This window comes from Podarcis gaigeae (genome assembly GCF_964106915.1).
Source record: "Podarcis gaigeae genome assembly, chromosome: 5".
NCBI lineage: Eukaryota > Metazoa > Chordata > Lepidosauria > Squamata > Lacertidae > Podarcis > Podarcis gaigeae.
The window spans coordinates 66,504,533-66,518,701 of record NC_139681.1 but is presented as its reverse complement, the minus strand read 5'-3'; the positions used below and the strand labels follow the sequence as shown (position 1 = coordinate 66,518,701).

Below are 14,169 nucleotides of genomic sequence, written 5' to 3'. Positions count from 1 at the left end.
AGCACTAAGCCATGGTTCAGCATGAAGTCTAACCACAACGACTGTGACTTAAGCCTTTCTTGGATAGTACTGTGGCTCCACAAATTTTAAAATAACAACTGCTAGTTCTTTTGACTTGAACATAGTTGAAATAAGCAAGCATAGCATTTGAACCAAAGTTTTGCCATTTGATTATGGTATTTTACTAAAGGTGTATTGCCTGTCTGCTCATCCACAGTTCATTGTCTTCTCTGGTGTTTCTGTAAAGGAATAGTGACTTGTTTGTGGGGCAGGGCATGCGTTATGGATAATGTTGATGGAGTAAATGTCTAAGCCTAAGGCAGTGTGCTGCTTTATAGGATAGGAGCTATGTTTCATCCGTGATTATAGGTTCTTCGCCTTAGGCCATACTGCAGTGGTGACTTCTAATTTAAAGTATTATTTCTACGTTAATGTGCATTCTAGAAAACCCTGTGCAATGTTTTCCTTCCTGTGTTTTCCAGCCGGGATTTTAGACTTGTTAAGTGCTTTAAGTAACATGTTTTCTCTTCAAAGCGGTGCAAATTAAACAGCAGCCAGGTGCTACTAAGTATTTTTTAATTGACTATTAAACTATTTAAATGCTATAGCTGTGCCAGAATCTACCAAGGCTCTATTGTCTCTCAGACACTCAGTAATGTAAAATGAAAAGCATTGAAAACTTGTCCAATAGTTGGCTCATCTACACAATATGTGAAATCTGCATTCCCCCCTCCCCCTGATATTGCCACAGATGGAAGTGAGAAAGGGAGAAAAATGTTTTTTCATAACTAGTGATGAAATTATTTGGTAGAAACCATATATTCCAAAAATATAGTTCATATAAAGTGTTGCACATGCTTTATATTTATAGCATTAACAGCAGCAATTCCACCTTGAAAAAATTATAATGGTATTTTGTAATTAACTCTAAAGTAGTGTTATGTGTTTAGGCCGCTAGCTGTAAATCTGTTTTGCATATTCCGATGCAATTAAGAGAGAGAGTGGGAGTCATCTAATTAAAGGGCTCCTTTGCTTTTACAGTAGTATGATTTTTCAGAATCCTAGTAATTTCAATCCATTGTCAGTTTTGTATAATGCTGTAAACCTTGGTCTATTTAAATTGGTACCATAGTGTGGATGTGTGTATTTCACAGCTTGAGACATACCCAGAATAATTGTTCCATTTATATTGTTAGCACTAGTTTGAGCTTTTTGCCTGCCCTCTCTTAGCAGCCACCCTAATCTAATGCAGAATTTGGTGCGACAGTGCTAGCACATAGAATGTTTGTTCGCAATTGGCCACCCCCAAATTGCCATGGCTATCTGAATAGGGTTAACTGGAAAGGAAGGTCAATTGTTTACAAAGATGTGGGGGGTGGAATCAAATTGCTTGGATTCGTTTTAGAGGGGGCATTTATTTTAGTTGCAGGGAATGAAAAGCTTTTGCTGTCATGCGCCTTTGAGGGTGATAGAGGGCTTCCTCTCCTCTCTCTGCTGGTTCCAGCTTCTCCTGGTTCTGGAAGCAAATGCTCCAGATACTGGAAGTGGAGGAAAGCACACAGTGCAAAAGCTCCAATCACTGTGACTTTAAGAATTGAAGGGAACGTGGTGGGGGAGGGGAGAAGTTACCTGCCCCCCTCACAAGCAGTGGCATTACAAAGATAAAAAGAGGAGGACTTGCCACCATTGCTGCCCCTAAGGTAGGCAGTCTCACCTGATTTGGCGAGATGGTGTGCCCTCCACTTCCAAAATTACCCTCATTTGGGGGGTGGGGGGTGGGGGCAGGGTAAATAGTACCCAGATTTTGAGGGGAAGAGGAAAAGGAGAATGATTCATTACGTGCATATGCTATGTTCGGTTATCAAAAAGTGATAATTCCTCGAGAACAGTCATACCTTGGTTTACAGATGCTTCAGGTTGCACGTTTTCAGGATACGGACATGCTGAAACCCGGAAGTACCGGAACGGGTTACTTTCGGGTTTTGGCGCTTGCTCATGCGCAGGAGTGCTAAATCACCCTTTGTGCGTGCACAGAAGCGCCGAATCGCAGCCCGCATGTGCGCAGATGTGGCACTGCGGGTTGCGGACGCTGCGGGTTGCGAACGTGCCTCCCGCACGGATCACATTCGCAACCCGAGCGTCCACTGTATCTTACAATTAAGCTTCTCCAAGCAATTCAATGTGATATGAGACACTTCCCCTTAAATAATAGCCAGTATTTAAAGAAGCACGTGCTAAAGCATCAAGAGGATGAGTTCCTTTCATTGTTTGGATCCTGTGTAGCTTTCTCTACAGTGGATAAAATATTTAGTAGTCAATGAGCAAATGTTCCAAGCATATTATAGAAAGAAATGAGTACTGCATTGCGTTCAACGGAACACATTGAAAGACAATAAATGTACCTCCTTTTGGGTAGCTGGAATTTATTTTTTACCATTTCTTTTATGCTTCTGCCACTTAACTGCTCTTTTTTGGGGGGGGCGTGGAATTGGCCACCTGGTTCCACCACGTTGGTCTACATGGTGACACCACCATAGATTGACAAGTTTTCATAGTACAGTGGTCCCTCGGGTTACATACGCTTCAGGTTACATACGTTTCAGGTTACACACTCCGCTAACCCAGAAATAGTGCTTCAGGTTAAGAACTTTGCTTCAGGATAAGAACAGAAATCGGGCTCCGGAGGCGCGGCAGCAGCAGGAGGCCCCATTAGCTAAAGTGGTGCTTAAGGTTAAGAACAGTTTCAGGTTAAGAACGGACCTCCGGAACGAATTAAGTACTTAACCCGAGGTACCACTGTAAAGGAAAGGGATGAATACAGGGCAAAAAGTCCAGCGTTGCCCGTGGCATAGCAGGGAGCAGCCTGGGGCGGAGAGAGGAGAGTCGTGGCAATGCTGCTGCCTGCCCTTCTCAGGTGTGGTGCACCAGCCATGGCAGCACTGCACACCTGTCCCAGGCAGAGCTAGCCTACAGTTTGTGCCTGATTTTATGGTGGGGATTAGCAAGAGAGAAAGTGAACTGCCGGAGATGTTTTCAGACCTTAAAGACGCGCAGGCAAAACTGTAAAATAATAAGCAAACCCAGGCAGATATACTCTGCAATGGAATTAGTTTGGTATGGAAAGCACAACCCATGCAGGTTCTCACAGTCCTGGCCTGTGTCATCATTCAGTTGGGCTGGACTGCAGTCTTCATCTTCCTTGATTTTACACACATGCAGGAGAGTCTTCGACCTCCTATTGACCGTAGTGACAGAAATCTTTTGTGTGAACCACGACCAGAAGCTTCATATACATTTGAAATGAGAGGAGAGAAGTGCAACCTGGAAGAAATAGCCATTTTCCTAGAAACCCAGCATCCTAATGTTTTAAGGCTAGCTTCAGTAATGCAGTGGTAATGGAAAGCACTAGGTACATTCTCGAGGGCATTGTTTTCATGTTCACATCTCCAGGGTCAAAGTGGGACCAGCAAGGTTGATTCACTGACAGCCTCTTAATCAATGGCCCACAAATCCAGTTTTACCATCAAACTGGTTCCAAAATTAATGGACAGGTCAGCAAATGTTCATGCTTCTGGCAAACTCCACCTACTGAGCATTTTTCTTAAAACCACGAAACCTCAACGTATTATTAACTGCGTTCCTTAAACTCTTCCATTAAAAGTTGTTTTTTTAAAAAAAAATCAAGTGTTTTGTTTAGTATAATTGCAAATAAGCATTTTTATAGCAACAGCTATTATTAGCTCTTAAAAAACCTATTTAAATATTTAAGCACAATGTATTTAATTGCATCTACAGACCCACATGAGCGTATTCAATACGAATCCACCTAGCAGAGCTAAACACATTCTCAAGTATTCCACAATTTGTCAGGCTTTCTAGGCAGTAAATAAATGTTTGGTAATAGTCCTGCTGAGCCAAATCTGGGGCCCCGTTTCCTGGATATTTTCGCTCTCTGTGTGCCTCCTTTCGCCACCTGAGGTAAAGTGGTGGAACTGCTGCCGCTGTCACTCCATTCTGCCATCCTGAGTCCCATCACATTCCACCAGCTACTTAAGTGTGTTCTCCTTCATGGAGAGCACGTGTTGCGGTGGGGTCTAACAAGACATCCCACTTTTGCTGGGCGGGTGAAGATAGTTGGCCACTGTTGCGATTGGGCTTCTCTTGTCATTGGGGAGGATTTGATGTTGCCATTTTGTAATTGACAGCCAGAAAATTTATATTCCCTGTGTGCAGCGTTGAGCTTCCTCTTTTCGTTGCGTGCATTGGATCAACCATCCACCCTCCCTATTTTCAGGGTTGTTCGCTTGACCTTGCTATGCCTGTCATGGGGTCATCTGCTCTTGGGGCAGGGACCTGGTAGGAATTTTGTCCATTTGGCTGATTGGCTGTTGCCATTTGGTTTTTGCCTACTGCTTAGCAAATCGTCACAACTTGTAAGGTTGCGGTTAGGCATTGGTTTTATGAATTGGTTGGTGGAGGGGCATGGATTGGCTGTGCCTGCCCCTCCAATGCTGCTGCTGCAAGGGTATTCCATTAAAGGAATCCAAGGGTTCACCATGCTTTTGTCCAAACCCCTGTCAAGGGGCTAGGGCCATGCAAGAGCCCCTGGGAGCATTTGGAGAGAGGTGAGGGCATGGTTCCCAGCTCCATCTTTCTCCCCAAAATGTTTTCCCTTTCTGACTATCTTGGGCGTGCAAATGTCAGTCTGTCCCCATGCGGGGTCAGATAGTCACAACCAATGCCTAAGCAGCCACTCACATTTTTTGTATTTTAATAAAGTTGTGGCCAAAATTATGCCAAAAAACCTAAAACAAAAATTCTGCGTGAATTGTGTTTTTATTGGGGTGGCTTGGGGAGCTCAACACACAACTGCACATGCTGCAGAGAAGCTTTGTGTGGCTTCACCCAAGTCCCACAGGACTTCACCGAACCTGTGTCAAAGATGCCACTAGCGCTCGGGAAATCTCACATGACATTTTGAAAGACTGAGGCGGAGGCCCCTATGAGGCCCTCTTCCCATATAGCCTGGTCTCGTAATCCTAGCAGCTGATGCGGAGTCTGGTCAGCCAGCCAGGCCTAGTGGGAAGCGAGCAGCCCCTGCAGTCCTACCTACCAGGACAATTGCCACTGCTTCCTTTCCCTGTGTGTAGCTGCTTCACTTCAGACAAAAGACAAACGGACCCGCTAGTGACGTTTTACAACCCAGCCATTGGTTTCAGCTAAAATGAAATGTTGTGGTTCGTTTGGAGTTCTTTGTCAAGCTGGAAGATCTGAGGATTTTCAAGGGAGTCAGAAAGAAAAGTGTAGTGACATTTGCTCTGGGGATTCTGCACATTCCCCTCCTTTCTTATTAAATCATACTTACAAGTCAGAAATGTGGGGACTAGATGAATCGTTTTTATCTATAAATAAAAACAAGGATTAAAAGCTGCCTTGCATGCATGTAATTGCCAAGAAGGAAAGAAGTGGCACCTGTGACAGGTTGTGTAGTGTGAAGAGCTCCTCTACAGGATTCAACCCTACAAGCCAAGCCCTTTTTCAGGATATTGCCTTTCACTCCCTTTCCCAGTTTTATGTCCTGTCCCTGCAGCAGTCTGTGCTAACTGAGTATGTTTAACCCTTACTTTGTTGTTTTGTGTTTTCTTCCCCATTAGAGTTTTTTAAAAATGTATTACTGCAACCCCCACCTGACCTACTTCCTGCGCATACATGGTACTATTTCATCTCCAGAAGGACTTACATGCAGAGAGTGAGCTTGCTATAAGTATATATTATTTCCCCCTCTGCACTGATAGGCAGATGATTTAATATATATTTTAATGACATCTCCCTGCTTGATTTCTATCACATCTCAACAGCTGTTCAGAACTAATGTATTTCTCTCATTGAGCACAAATGCTATCACTAGGCGCCGTTTTTACATGTCAAGAACCTTTTAGCCCTCATTATGTTCTTATCTGCTAACATTTCTATGCTGCTGCTCAACACCAATGTGCTGTATAAATTGCCATCTTAATCAGTCTTCCTGCCCCATGTGTCGCGTTCTCAGGTTGCGCTAAAGCTTCCATGTATCTAAATATGTAATTGTACAGCTGGTGATATTATTTTTTAAGCGATGATTATTTCATCAATATTCCAAGGGTAGAACGTCTGCTGGCAACATGCCAGGGGTACTAGATCTTCATCTCCACAGGTCTCCCACCTCCTAGCAGATTACCATACTACTGAATTTTCTCAATATTTTTCCTCTCTGCTCCTGTCATTTGAATTCTTCACATCCCACATCATTCTGAAAGTACAGCCTCTCCCCCCCTCCCCCGGTATCCTGAATTTCATGAGGTGTTTTGTTTCCGATTCCATCTTTACAATCCTTACAAATGATTTCAGTGTTGTACCACTGTAAATGGTTCATTCTGTTCAGGAAGAGCTTAATGGCCTACTTTAGCTTAAAACATCCTTGACATCCAACTTATTTGGTGCCTTAGGTTCTTGCATGGAAGGATTACTGTCTGTCCCAGCTACAGCTTAATCAAGACCCATTATCAACACAGTGGGCTGACTTTCTTCACAGTTTATGGGAAATCAAATGGCTTAGCAGAGCTGCTGAGGATGGCGCACAAATGAAAGTGGGGAAGGAAATGACAGAAACAAAATGACAAAACGGCGTATCGTACCCAGTCCATTGCAGCATTAACGAAGGGATGCCATGCTAGGGATGGGAGGTAAAATTGGTTTCGTTAGCCTTTCAACATGAAACTACCTAATTTGTGCTTTACAAAACTATACATGAGCTAAAACACAGCTATCCTTCAGAATTCAGCTTTATATTTGGAGGAATAAAAATGTGGATTTTAGAGAAATCGTGTCATTTCTGACAATGAAGAAATGTGGAGTACTGAACTTGAGATTGGGAAAATGAGAAACTGAATTAAACCAAAATGGTCAGATTTGCCCAGACCTATGTTACACTATTGTGGCTGATACCCAAATCTAACTTGCGCAGTGCGCTCAGTTTCTTGACTGAACAGGCATAACAGGGCAGGGCTCTACATAGACAGCTTGCAGTAGGCCCGTTCAGAATGGGGGGGGCAGTGGGGTACCCTTGCAGCAGGCCTCGGAGGGCTAAGCTAGTTGGGGAGGAGGCCTGCTAGGGACAAACTGCTTCTTTGTTTGAGTTTATAACTTTATTCTAAAAAGTGGATGCAGGTGGTGCTGTGGTCTAAACCACTGAGGCACTTAGGCTTGCCGATCAGAAGGTCAGCAGTTCGAATTCCAGTGACGGAGTGAGCTCCTGTTCCTCTGCCCCAGCTCCTGCCAACCTAGCAGTTCGAAAGCACACCAGTACAAGTAGATAAATAGGTACCGCTGTTGCAGAAAGGTAAACAGCGTTTTCGTGCACTCTGGTTTCTGTCACGGTGTTCCATTGTGCCAGAAGTGGTTTAGTCATGCTGGCCACATGATCTGGAAAGCTGTCTGCGGACAAACGCTGGCTCCCTCAGCCTGAAAGCAAAATGAGCGCCACAACCCCATAGTCACTTTTGACTGGACTTAGTCATCCAGGGGTCCTTTAGCCTTACCTTTTACCTTATTCTAACAAGATTCCACCACCCCGGGCCTTAGACAAGCTGCATGGGCCTGGCTTGCAGTCTAACTTCTCAATCCTGCCCTCTGATGTAGATGTTGCAACACAAGCAGCAGCAACAGCTACTACCACAGCATCCCACATGAATCCAGTAGACGTATCTATTACTTGGTAGCACCCAGGCTTCAGAGTGCTCTGTCAGGTCTGAGTCACTATGCTTGCATCATGAGGTAGAGAATCCATCTTGCAGGAAGGTGTCTTCATATCACACACGTGAGAGATGTCTGAGTTCATATACAGTGGTTTGATCCTTGTACACTGCAGTAATAGTGCATACCAGCAGATGTCTCCAGATGTTGTTGGACTACAACAGTGATGGCCAAACTTGGCCCGCCAGCTGTTTTAGGACTACAACTCCCATCATCCCTAGCTGACAGGACCAGTGGTCAGGGATGATGGGAATTATAGTCCCAAAACAGCTGGAGGGGCGAGTTTGGCCATCACTGGACTACAACTCCTATCATCCCTGATAGGAGTCAGTGAATCATTGTCAGTGCTGACTGAGGCTGATGAATGACACATCCACAGTTGGAGTGCTACAGGTTCCCAATCCCTGCTCTAGAAGTATTAGTTGCTTCAACTGTTGCTGGCACCTTGCTAGTCCTGTGGCATCTCCAGCTCTGGCTTCTATGGCAGCTATTGCCCACACAGATAGGAAGATGTGGAACACAGGAGCTCTTGAACACAAGGCTGCCATTGTGCTGAAAGTAAGCAGTTCTGCCTGGATGGGTTGCTGCCTGAGAAACACATGTTTACTATCTTGGGTTCTGTGATAGAAAAAGGCAGGAAATATAAGGAGGATTATTAATCAACATGTTTTAAAGATAGATTTTTGTCACTGCAGCAAATGTTTTTCATCTTTTATACAGTACTACGTACATAACTATAGTGATAGGTGATTTTAGTATTTTAAAACAGTAGCTTGTAAGCTTTATAAATGGATGCTTGCTCATTTCTGAGTCCTGGATTCTACCCCCCTGCCAGCCTACATACATTTGCAGTATTAAAAAGTTACTTTCTCATAGAGCTTTGTATAGAACAGTACCAATGCGGCATAGAAATTTAATAGAAGTCAATAAGCAAAAGATGTGAAATTCAAACTCAGTATTAAAATAATCTAACAAACCATAAACAGCCAAATTCCCTCTTGGCATGAATCAATTATCTCTGAGTCCACTGAATTATTTTGCAGAAGTCGCAACAAAAAGCCTTCCATTTTCTGCTTGGAAAAATATTGCCATCAGTGGTTTGTCATGGGAAAATGAAAACTTGCAATGAAAATTCTGGTACTAAATTGAGAAATGGAAACATTTCAGTTTGGATCAACATTCCTTCACAGCAGTGAAATGAACTGTTCAAAATAATGCCACCATCATACTTTTCGGAGTTATTTTTAATTCAGAAAGATTTAATTTTGCTTAGGTGGCTGTCAAGTTCAAAATTCATAGAAGATCATTGCCATGGCAAGTTTATCTTAAAGCTAAAAGGCAAACTAAAACTATCATTCTCAAAAGGTAAATTAAAATATGTGGGGGAATTACATCTGTCTTAACCCCCCAGCATTCTGTTAGCCAATTTGATAGAGCATCAGAGATGTCGAAGGGTGGAAAATTGAACCTGTTCTCTTCTCCCTGCACCATTGAAGTTAATAGACAATATTAAGTAATTTCAATGGATTTACTCTAGGTTGGCCACAACCCCAACTTAGAAGTCTCTCATTGTCAGCTGATACGAAAATATGTCAGTGGAATAGCACAGCTCCTTGGATCTTTTGAATCTCCTTCGAGATGCGGCTCTGGGGATGAGGCTGCCATAGTAAGTTCCTGTGTGCCAATATTTACCGCTATACCACTGCCTTTGTCATAAACAAAACTCCCCAATGAACATAGTTAGGGTGCGTCTATGAGTCTCCAGTCTCGAAAGCTGAAACTGCTTTCATCTGACTGGGCCTTCAGAATTCAATTCCATCGTAATTGATTTGAGACATGTAACACCGGCGCGTCTTCACTGTTCATTTGCCCCAGTCCTCTGAACTATTTTCTTGCTGTTTCCTGAGTTTGTTCCTGTTGGCCAATAAAACTGAAATCATGTGGGAATCATGCGGGGACATAAAAAAGCCTGCAGGGAAGACACTTTGATTGAATTACATCTCAAAACTGAAGATAAATTCTTTCTTTGTTATACCCAAGTGCCCAGTGTCAACTCTACAGTTTGTTCATCTTCCAAATGGATATATCCCTGAAGTCTACAATCTGTTTTTCATTTCAGGTAAATAAATTCCCGTTTCCTGATGCTGTGCTTCCTGAAAGTGTAGCATATTTTTCATGATCAAGGCACATGGGGGAAGGGTGGGTTGTGGGGTTTAAAAAAAAGAACCAAGCAAATATTACCTGGTTAGCTTTTCTACGCAGAATGAAATGTGTACCCCTAGATTTGGGCTTTAAAAACAAATGAATATAGAATGCTTTCAACTGTGAGAACTGTAAATGTAATAAAAATTTCAACTTTTGAACAGTCTAGGGTATTATTTCTTGCAGCTCTTCCATCTTAAGCATGTATTTGAAGTTGTGTCCAGGTGTTTTCAGTGATACAGTAACTTTGTGGCATGAATGTTAAGCAATGATGTTCTTAGAAGCATACACAAGTAATAATTGATCCTTAATTTCCTTCCAATTAGTTCCTTAAAAAACCATTAAGCACTCTCAAAAAAAAGGAGTTTAGCCCCCTTTTCACAGAATTGCTCTTCTCAGTTGGCAGATAAAGAGGGTTATATCAGATATTGATAAATCATTTAATTTGTAAGCTGGAAGTAGCTGAATTGAAGCCAATTGATTCACAGGGAGGCAAAAAACCCCAAACCCACAGCCTGTATTTTGCTTTCCATGTTCTGGATCTTCATCTTGAAAATAGAACTTTGGGCGTCTTCTCTCTCTTTTTTTAAAAATAATTTTTATTAACAGGCCAATCAAATCACATTAATTCCAAATCACATTAATTCCAAATTACACAGCCAAATTTTAAAATTTTTGTTGGGGGTACCCATACTTCGAGCTCCGAAAGGGATCCAAACATCTCTCTTGCTGCTGCTTTAATATACACAATTCTGTCCAAATAGTATTCACAGTTCTATTCCATCTTCTCTTTGTTGTTTTCCTCATCTTCTTGTTTTCTTTATGATCTCTGATAGTCTCCACAAGTGGGTTGAAAACAAACGTTGTTTTTTTCCTGTGTGGATTTTACACTCATCCAAGAGCCATATCAAAATAGACAGACATCATTTCAACACCTGCATACAAAACGTTTCCCACAGCCTGTCCTGATTTCCACAGGCCTGCCGCTCTCATAAATTTTCTCAGGGGGCCCTGCCAGGCCGATCTCACATTCCGATATAGTAACGAGCCATAGTCCTCCTCCCCCTCAGTCCTCCTGTGGGCAGGCCTGCCATAACAATCTCTTTTTATGACTGCGTCACAGAGAGCTTTCTTTCCTTTCTCGATGTTCCCACACGCCATATCTCTGATTAGTAATTAATTTCCACACAGTTCTTTCTCCTCCTGCTTGTGATCAGTAATTGCGACAATTCTTTCTTAAGGGGAAGGGTTATTGGGTACTCACATAAGACAAAAAAAGAAAAGTCCCCCCCTTCAGTCTCGCTCCGACATACCAATCCTTTGATGATTCTCCTTCTTGATTTATTGTTGAATCCAGCCCGTCGCTCCACATCCCAGAGATCCCTTTAATTAGCAATCTTTACTCCCGATCTTCACTTGAAGTATGTGCATTTGCTTCTTTTCTAATTGTTTATTTCGAGCTGATGCAGCCAGCGCACGATCAGAGACAGTGTCCGGGAGAGCCGGACCCACACAAGGGCTTTGTGCCTAGTGCCCTCACCCCCTTCTTTCGAATCCAGGGATGATTTATGGCCACAGCAGGAAAGGCAGTGTTCCCCATTCCCTTGGGCAACAAGGGAGGCTGCATACTCCCATATCAGCCTCTTAATTACCTCGTGTGAGCCGGAGAGATGTTATTGTTGGCCATCTTCCAATGCGCCCCTAGCAGCCCCCCCTGGACGTCTTCTCTGTGGATAATAACTGTTTGCTGAATAGATCCAGGAGAACCCACCCAAAGTGCATGGACGTAATGTTAAAAATCTATGGCTTCCCAACAGCAAATACTTCTATGGCCCTTAGAATTCTATGGTTGCCCCCACCCTTGCATAAAAAAGAAAGATCTCCCTGACCTGCCTATGCCTTCTGTGATATCAGAATTTCTAAACCAATCACAGGCAGGGAGGAATACTCTTCCCAACCCCACATGCAAACAAAGCAGATCAGTTATTGAGCAATATGTATAGCTCATGAGCTGTGAAGTGCTAATTTTGTGTAAAGCTCTGCTTATCACTTTTCAGAAGGCTAGCTTTTTACAGATTCATGGCATCAACATGCCAAAAATTGTTATTATTGTGCGGATTTATTTTCACCAGCCAAGTAAGGTTTTGTTTTCACATTGTTTTTCAGTACATGAATATTTAAGTCTATTTTGCATAGTACGTTGTGAGAAAGCTGACTGTGATGAGGTCAATGGGGATTTATCTTTTAATTTTAACAGAAAGATGTTTTATCCCAGTAATTTCAGTACGTACCACGCTTCTCAATACGCTTCTGTGGTGTTCAGCTTTGCGTTGCGATTAGTGGGCATCACCATAACAAACAGTGGTATGAATGGTAATTTTAAGCCATTACTCTTGTGTGAGCAAGTGAAATGAACCTCATACTATAATAGTCCATGTTCATTGTTTTACGGGCATGATCTGCTGCTTATATCTGTAAGGCTGGTTTTATTATTTGTCAGAGATAGGCAAAATGGCCACCTTAGGAAGCAAATGCTGGGGGGGGGGGGAGGAAATGGCAGCAAGGTGCTGGAGGAGAGTGCTGTGTGTCTGCCCTACACTCTATAAGGTAGCCTGCGGACCTCAGGTGCAATGGAGGATGCATTGTTGAACTAAGATGTCACTGTTGGCCCAGTCATTTAGAAATCACATGAAGTAGGAAGATCACCATCTGGTCCTTTGCTCAAGCTGGTAAAATGTCTTGAGCTGGCCCCATGTTCTTATACTTGAGATAGCAGCTGTTGAGATTATCTGAAGTATGTGGCCTCCGACCAGAATCTTTGATGCTTTGAACATTAGGACACTGACCACAAACTGTTGTGCTGTACACATTCCCTTCTTTTCCTTGGCACCAACAAAAGCAGCTCAAGTCTGACCAAACCCAGTTATACCTGGGTTCCTTGCAATGCACTGGCGGAGGAAGGTGAGTGCGGTGGGTGTGATCCACCCCGAGTGTCATCCCTGAGGGGGGTAACATCACTGCGCCGCCCCCTGGGACACTCAACACAGGTGGTGCACCCCTGGGATGCTCAACTGACCCCCACTGTCACCTAGCCCCACCCCCACGGATGCCTACCCCCACCCCCACCACTCTAGATACTGGAGCAGCTAGCTCTGCCACTGTTGCAATGCTGCCATTTTAGTTGATACAAAAAAAATTCCTTCCAGTAGCACCTTAAAGACCAACTAAGTCAGTTCTTGGTATGAGCTTTCGTGTGCATGCACACTTCTTCATTTTAGTTGATGTTAGGCCTAAGGATGAGCCAATTATCTTTATCCCACTCCTTTATTGTTAACATGAGTTTGCTTTCCCCTGCATTCCATTCTAATGATGACAAAAATTTTGGGAACATCCCTAGTAAGTGCACCTCCCTCAGGAAGCAATGGAGTTTTTTTAAGCAGAGGTTGGATGACCATCTGTTATGGATGCTTTACTTGAGATTCCTGCACTGCAGGGGGTTAGACTAGATGACCCTTGGGTCCCCTCCAACTCTAATGTTCTGTTATGCAGCTCACTGCTGGCATGTGGAATATAATATCTGTGGCTCCCACAAAAGGCACCTACTTCAGCTGCTCTGTGGGCTCGTAGCGGTAGTAGGTGTTGCACAGAAACTCAAGATGCCTAGATTTTGCAGAGTTTCAGACACTTGCCTGCACGGTTTTTTGTGGACCCCACCCTTGGTCTCTTTAAAAACTTGTATCACATTTTATGCTGTATCTTTATGGCATGCACGATAAACAAATTGAGTTTGCAGCATAGTTTAAAGATGAGCTGTTAGCCACAGAAAAGGCACACAATCAGGAAACTATACTGTTACGACGTTTTGGTCGGTTGCCAGAAACAGCTAGAATATTTTTATTGCACATCATAAAATAATAATAATGAATGTGAGGATAGAAAACTCATATAATCTACCCCAAAGCCTGTGTCTTTTTACAACAGCCTTGCAGATAAGAGGAAAAACAATCAAGTAGCCCACACCTCTCAAATAAAATGTCATTGATCTATAAATCCCTTCCTACTAACAAAGGCATTTTACTCCTGGCCTAGACACCACTACTTCCTGGGCAGAACCTACAATTTATCTGTAACCAGAACCCAGCAAAAGGGCTGAGACTTTTAGTTTTCCTGCCCATG

At 43.1% G+C, this 14,169-nt stretch overlaps 1 protein-coding gene across 2 annotated transcripts in view; it reads left to right on the top strand.

Annotated features, from left to right (window-relative positions):
• Positions 1-14,169, top strand: part of LOC310846064 (glypican-5-like) — a 395,774-nt gene that overhangs the window by 281,250 nt on the left and 100,355 nt on the right. The window lies entirely within an intron of this gene.